This window comes from Phyllostomus discolor, chromosome 13 (genome assembly GCF_004126475.2).
Source record: "Phyllostomus discolor isolate MPI-MPIP mPhyDis1 chromosome 13, mPhyDis1.pri.v3, whole genome shotgun sequence".
Lineage (NCBI taxonomy): Eukaryota > Metazoa > Chordata > Mammalia > Chiroptera > Phyllostomidae > Phyllostomus > Phyllostomus discolor.
The window spans coordinates 3,119,678-3,127,443 of NC_040915.2; the positions used below are offsets into that span (position 1 = coordinate 3,119,678).

Sequence of the window (7,766 nt, forward strand, 5' to 3'; positions counted from 1 at the left end):
AAAAAATCCAAATGCTGGCATTGTCCAGAAAAATTTAACAGGTTTATTTATATTGTTATAAAGTTGAACTGCTTGAAACTTGTTCACTGAAACACCTTGACTTGCATTAATGATTTATGTCCCCGCATTTATATTTAAAAAAATTCACACACAAATGAAAATGGAAAAACAGCCAATACCTGATTTCTGTCCCCTATTTTCCACTTGCAATCATATACTTAGGTACCTTTTTGACCCCATGGAAAAAAAATATCTAACGTTCAGAACTACCAGTAACAGGAAGAAGAGAATTTTTTTTTTAAAGAATGAAATGTTTCCCATCATAGTGGATTCTTAAGCACGTTCTCCACGTATGCGGAGTGCTAGCTGGATGTCTTTTGGCATAATTGTTACACGTTTGGCATGGATAGCACACAGGTTGGTGTCTTCAAAAAGGCCAACCAGATAGGCTTCACTTGCCTCCTGCAAAGCACCAATAGCTGCACTCTGGAAGCGCAGATCTGTTTTGAAGTCCTGAGCAATTTCTCGCACCAGACGCTGGAAGGGAAGTTTGCGGATCAGAAGTTCAGTGGACCTCTGATAACGTCCAATTTCACGAAGTGCCACAGTACCAGGCCTGTAACGATGAGGTTTCTTCACCCCTCCAGTAGAGGGCGCACTCTTGCGAGCGGCTTTGGTAGCCAGTTGCTTCCTCGGTGCTTTACCACCGGTCTATTTGCGGGCAGTCTGCTTTGTACGAGCCATGGTATAGGGACCTCTTTACTTACCCCCTTCTCCTTCGGCTGGAGCTCGGGGAGCTGGAGGAGGTGCTGGCGTTAGAGAGCGACGGCGGCTGCGAACACCGAGGATACTTCTGAAAAGGTGGCTAGAGATCCAAAATTGGAATCAAAGGGAACCTTAATATAGCCATAATGTTTTCATTTTACTTTTAGAACAACTGTGTAATTTAAATGAATATATATTTTAAAGCAAAACTATCTCCTTTTAGTCATTGCTGCATTCCGTGGTACATGTTTCAGTGCTGATCTCTTTCTTTCTAAAATTCCTCTTGCCATATCTAAGTAGAACTTCTTGTTATTTTTAAAGTGTGTTGTTTATTAATATTGGGAAGATCACTTCTTTACAATTTCCCTCACTCTGTGTGGGAGCACCACAGTCAGTGGAATAATCTTGGCCCCCCTCAACCTCTTCACTCGCTCTCCTGAGTACAGCTAACTTACACATCTGGTAGGTTTTAGAAAAGGAAATGCGCATGCTTCACTCAGCTCTTTCCTGACTCCCTGACCTGCCTGCCTGCCTGCCTGCCAGCTGACATGAAGCACACATTCCCTGTTCTTCTCGACTATAACTATTTTGGCACATCACACCACCCCTCACCTCTCCCAACTCCACCAAGAAATGCCAAGACTGTTTAGATGTGCCTATAATGGAGCAAGTCCAATTCAGGGTTGAAGTATAAGCTAGCTCACATAGCTAACACACTAATCTGTCAATTTGGTTCCAATCTTGGGCAAGGAACAGAAGTCTTATTTATTATCCTCCTCAAACCACAATAAAGAGGAAGCTGGCAGTGCACTTTTTAAAAAAATGTAAGGCTATATTGCTCTTGTTACATTGCTCAGTTGGTTGGAGTGCCATCCTGTGCACCAAAAAGTTGCAGATCTGATTCCTGGTCAGGGCACATGTCTAGGTTGCCAGTTCCTTCCCTAGTCAGGGTACCATACTGGAGTCAACTGATTGATGTTTGTCTCTTACATGAATGTGTGTGTGTGTGTGTGTGTGTGTGTGTGTGTGTGTGTGTCTTTCCCTCTCCCTCTCTCTCTCCCCTTCTCTCTTTTTTCCTCTCTCTTTCAAATCAATAAACATATCTTCAGGGGATGATTTCTTTCTAAAAGTAAATATATATGTGTGTGTGCGTGTGTAAAACTGTAACAAAAGAACAGTACCACAGCATATGTGTGCACAGAATTCAAGAAAATGCCAGGTGAGTATCAGGTATATGCACACAGTCATGGTATAACCTTCTGGGGAGGTCTTAGCATTTATTGTAGGTTTTGGGTGTTTCTTTATAAGGAATATACACCTTTAGATAGCATTCTTGATTCAATTTTGAAACAAAAACTCTCTTCTCTTTTAAAGCTTTCAAATCAGTTTAAATGAAGAACAGCCTGAGATTGCAAGCAAGCTATTTTAAACTGTTATAATTAACAAATACTCATCTATGGGAATCTAGATATTTTTAGATATTGTGAGTCAAAATAAGAGACATATGCCTTCAATAATACAAAAATGCATAAGGTTATTCACTGGTGACTTAAAAATACTGAAAATAGCCCCGGCTGGTGTAGCTCAGGGGATTGAGTGCTGGCCTGTGAAGCAAAGGGTCACTGGTTGGATTCCCAGTCAGGGCACATGCCTGGGTTGCAGGCCAAGTCCCCATCTGGGGCCATGCAAGAAGCAACTGATCAATGTTTCTCTCACACATTGATGTTTCTCTTCCTCCCTCCCCCCTCTCTAGAAATGAATAAATAAAATCTTTAAAAAAATACAAAATAAAATTCCCACAGAACATTTGTTAAATTAGCACAAACAAATAAAACATACAAAACTCAATGCAAACAGCGTTGTGAAAAAATAAGTATATTTCTGCATTGGGAATGCAATATAAATAAGGATCATATAATATTTTTAGAGAGAAATTTGGCAATAGCTGTCAAATATCACAAAAATGATCATACTCGCAACCTGGGTAATACCACATTGGGGAATATATCTCAAGGAGATGATTCACAAGCGAGAAGACTAGATTTGAACAAAGACGACTATAGCTGAAAACTAGAAACAGTCCAAATGCTCACCCGCGGGAGAAAGGCTAACTTGAAACTGGCTATGGTAGAACAACACACGAACAGATTATTACATTATCACAGGGAATTCCAGAAAGAGAACCTTGTGGAAATGTGGCAAGAACCCTATCAAATAAGGAGAAGCTGAAGACAACTGAAGCCCAGGAGACCCTTGCACAGCACCACAGCTAGCAGACGATTCGCATGTAGGTGCCCAGGAAACAATGGGTTTGCAACGTGCAGGTGATTTTTACTTGAAACCTTATTTAAAAATAGAACTGACATTATTTAATGAAATCCATGTACCAGAGAAATGGGAAGGGCGATCAGGGCCAGACCCAATGACTATGGCCCCTCCATCTTAACACAACAATGGGGCAGTGTCTCTTGCTTTTTAGAAACAGCTTCATTGAAATGCAATTCCCGTACCATAAAATTCTTCCAGGCAGAGGGTCAACTTAGAGCATGACAGAGTGATGTCCACATAAAAAAATCCAACCCTGTAAGAATTTTTATAAGCTCATTTGTGCCAAACTGACAACAATTGCTGGGAAGCAAAACCTCAATGGATTGAGAAAATGCTCTGGAAAATGGCAGCGTTGCACCTTATTGTATACATTACAGTCAAAAGAGGAGGCTTAAGGGAGTTACAAGAAATCCACTGGTGGTAGGCTAGGGAGGCAGGAGGAAGCAAAGAGGGGGACCTCTGGCCCTGGAGGGACACCTTCTTGTGTTACACAGGCGGGTACTGGATAGTTAACAGGCAACAGTTAACATGAGACAATCACAATGGGGGGATGGGCAGTCTTCCCTGGTGCAGTGCCTGTGCTTTGAGGGGTCTGGAAAAAAGGAAATGTGACATTTCAAAGGTATATTATTGCAGATTCAAAAAGATAACAGACAGGCCCAGTTAAGGTAAAGACTGACCTTTTGGGGGGTGGGGGGGGAATACTGACCTAGAATGTGACTACCTGCCATGACATGCTTTTAGTTAGAAAGTTTCTTTTTATTTTTTTAAAGATTATTTATTTACTTTTAGAGAAGGTGAAAGAGAGGAAGAGAAACACCAATGTGTGGTTGCCTCTCACACACCCCTTACTAGGGACCTGGCCCACAACTCAGGCATGTGCTCTAACTGGGAATCGAACTGGTGATTCTCAGTTCACAGCCCAGCACTCAATCCACTGAGCCACACCAGCCAGGGCTAGAAACATTCTAATTTCAGACCACCCTATGTGGTTACTTGAGGTCTCTGAGTTTGTAAGGCCACCATGCAGGTTCCCTGAGCTTGTCAGGTTTAGTGTGTGGCCCTTTTTCATCCACAGTGAAGAGTTCTACTGACACGCACCCCTTGTGAAAGCCATGAAAATTATTTTAAAACAACCATTTCAAGCCTCTGGAAACAGTCCTTAAGGTAAACAGTAAATTTTTTAAATCTACTAAAAAAAAAAAGTACCTTACTGGTGTGGCTCAGTTTGTTGGGCATGATCCCACAAAGCAAAGGTTGCCAGTTCTAGTCCTGGTCAGGGCATGTGCCTGGGTTGCAGGTTGGGTCCCTGGTCCGGGCACTTATGAGAGTCAACTGATCCATCTCACAACGGTGTTTCTCTCCCTCTCTTTCTCCCTTCCTTTCCCTCTCTCTAAAAATAATAAATAAAATCTTGTTTCAAAAGTCTACAAGACATTCTGTGAGAATCTGGGTATTTGAATGAAAATCACTCCTTCCTTTGCCACGCCCCACCCCCAGCTCAGTGAGGCAGAGATTCCTCTCTAGCCTGCAGCAGCCAAGAGCACAGCTTTCCCTCCTCATACCCCCTAGCTTCCAGGAAAAGGCTTTCCTCCAAAAGGAAGAAAGGAGCAGGACATCAGCATTTCTCGTTCTGCCCCCAGCTACCTGTTGCCTACCATGCAACACAGGTGAGAAGCTGGGGCTGATGGAGTGGAGGCAGCACACTGAGCATTCTAAGGCCCTGATCACCCCCTTGCCTCAGCCTGAGAGAGTTAGTAATTCCACAACAGGATAAGCAAGGCAAGAGGTCCTGGGGCTGCCACTCTGCCCCAATGCCAAGTCCTCATACTCTGGGGCGGGGGTGGGGGGGGGGGCGTTGTCTCTCAAAGAAAATCTTGTCATTGTTCCACTCTTTCAGAGTTCCAGAGTCTGGCTTAGAAATTGTGCATGGAAGGAAAAGCAGCCAGGGATCGGGGGGGAGGTGGGGGGAACATAGCTCCTAATCTTTTCCCAAAGTAACCGACTTTATTTACAACAAAGTCTGGAGAAGTGGAAGCCCAGGAGTGCTCACTAGAACTGCAGGCACTGTGGTGGGAAGAATCTAGATACAGAATAAATTGTAGGCCAGTTAGCATGCAGGCAAAGGCCAGGAGTAAGACAGCTGGGAGGAGTCCAGACCTTCTGGAGTCAGCACAACTATCAAACACTGACCTCAGAAACTATTCTTTCAAAGGAGGCAGCATTTCACTGGATTATTTGTAGAGCGATTTTTGCCCCAAGGCATTGTTGAAAGTAATAGAGCAATCAGCTGTCAATTAGAGGAGTCAAACAGCTGGGCACCTTCAGAAAAAGAGGGAGTCCTGCCAAAATCACTGGTGTCCCAGGATGCCCGGACTTATACAAAGCTGCACTTCCTTCAGGAGCAATATCAGCAGAGGGAGGGGAGGTGGGTGGAAAGTAAACTTCACTAAAATAATCCAGCCAGTCACTAAAAGAATAAGCAAGCAAACAACAATAAGTCCTGGAGAGCTGAGGAGACCAGTATGCAGAGTTGCTGTATTAGAGTCTCCAGAGACAATGAACCAATAAGACATAGGTAGGTAGGTAGGTAAATAGATTAATTGATAGATTAGATTAGATAGATAGGCAGGTTTATTATAAGAAATCAGTTCACAGAATTAAGAAGATGGACAAGTAGAAGGGAGGGAGGGAGGGAGGGAGGAAGGAATTAGCTCACACAACCACAAAGATGGACAATTCCAAGATCTGAAGGATGTGTCAGCAAGCTGGAGACCCAGGAGAGCTGATGGTTTACTTCCCATTCAAACCCAAAGGCCTGAAAACCAAGAGAGCTTTTGGTGTAATTCTCATCCAAAGGCTGGTAGGTTAGAGATCCAGGCAGAGTTCATGTTTTTTAGTTCGAGTATGAAGGCAAAAAAAAAAAGCCAATATCCCAGTTTAAAGGGTGTCGGGTTGGAAGAAATCTCTTTTACCTCAGGGAGAGGTAGCCTTTCTGTCCTACTCGGGCCTTCAACTTATTAGATGAGGCAGAAGTATATCAGGGAAAGTAATCTGCCTTAGTCTACCAATACAAATATTAATCTCAACAAACCACCCTCACAGAAACATTCTCAATAATGTTTGACCAAATATCCGAACACTCAGTCAAGTTGACACATAAAAATAACCTAACGTAAAGGGAAGGAAAATGGGACAACTTTAATAGCATAATCAATGAAACATATGTTAAAAAAATAACCTAATCTAATTGTAAGTTACCTAAAATAGCTAGTTTCCAACAACAACAAAAAAAATTACAGGGCATTGAAAGAAACACAAACGTATAATCCATATGATGGTACAAAGTAGGCAACAGAAAGTGTGAAAGCAATCATATGTTAAGATACATCCAAACAAGAACATGTTCACAGAACCAAAGAAAGCAATGACTAAAGGGCAGAGGAAGGTAAGACAACAGTGACCCATCAAGTAGAAAATATTGCTAAAGAGATAAAAGTTATTTTAAATGAACTGTTACAGAACAATAGTGGGGGGCCAAAGGGCAATATACTATTACTGAAAAGAACCCCCCAGGTTTGTTATGTCCGCCGCTAGAGGAAAGACATCTCTCAATGCCAGAGATTTGTTTAAAGGAAAGGAAATGTTTATTTAGTGCTGTACAAACTTAAAATAGTGACCTAATGTCTTCATCAAAATCCCAAAGTCCCTTAAAACACCCACAAACACACACAGTCCTTCTCTCCCCCTTTGCCCAGTCTGGGGTACTGTATCTCAGGAAAAGAAATAGAAGTCCGTGGCTCCGGCAGCCCCCAGTTCTTCCCAGTAATCCATCTCAGCTGATAGGCCTCCCTCGGTTCCCAGCACCATCAGCTGTGTCACCAGGACCTCTGCTAAAGCTGGGTGGTGGTTCCCCCTTCTAAAGCTGTGGGGGTCCCCACTCTGGCAAAGCCATGTGGTTCTCCTTTCTATTGCCACAGCCTCATGGTTCTCTGCAGTGCCACAGCCAAGTGGTCCTCTCTCAATGGCTGCCGTGTCTGGGTTTTAAATCCCTGCACCAATCTTTTTCTGAAGCCCCATTTCCGACTCTGCCCACAATTGGCTACACTTGCCAGCACTCTCATATCCTTCCAGCTTTACTAGGCTGCCATTGTGAGTCTGGGTAGGTCTTGGCCCCATGTCATGGAGCCAATCATCTCCAAGTTCACACAGGTGCTGTGACTCGGGGGCCGGGCCCCCAGTTATGTCTTGGTGGGGAAGTTACTTCCATTTTCCTGGCTCAGAGCATGGCCACAGCTATTTAACATATCTATGTAACCAGTTAAAGGTTATAGATATGTTAAATGACCATGCCAGAGGGTAGCTGCAAGGCTGTTGCTATGCAAAACAGCTCTCAATGGCCCTGCTCCATTTGTCCCCTCCCCCAACCCACACCTGGGGGTGGTGCGGGAGGACATCCTAATATTTCCTGAACACCCTGAGTTCTGGACCCCATTCCAAATCCCTATCTAGGGCCCTCCTCTTGGCTGCACCCTGTTACAATCCCTCCTTTCAGATTTATACCCACTTTATAATCTTATAAAGGACAATGGATGAAGGTCTCATCTTCTTGTAACTACTTCCGGCTGGACACGGACGTTGTCCTACCTACCCTTGGGTCAGGGGTGCCCTGA

At 43.6% G+C, this 7,766-nt stretch overlaps 1 pseudogene; it reads right to left on the reverse strand.

Annotated features, from left to right (window-relative positions):
* Positions 1-290: 290 nt before the first annotated feature.
* Positions 291-759, reverse strand: LOC114509163 (annotated as a pseudogene).
* Between the last annotated feature and the right edge of the window lie 7,007 nt (positions 760-7,766).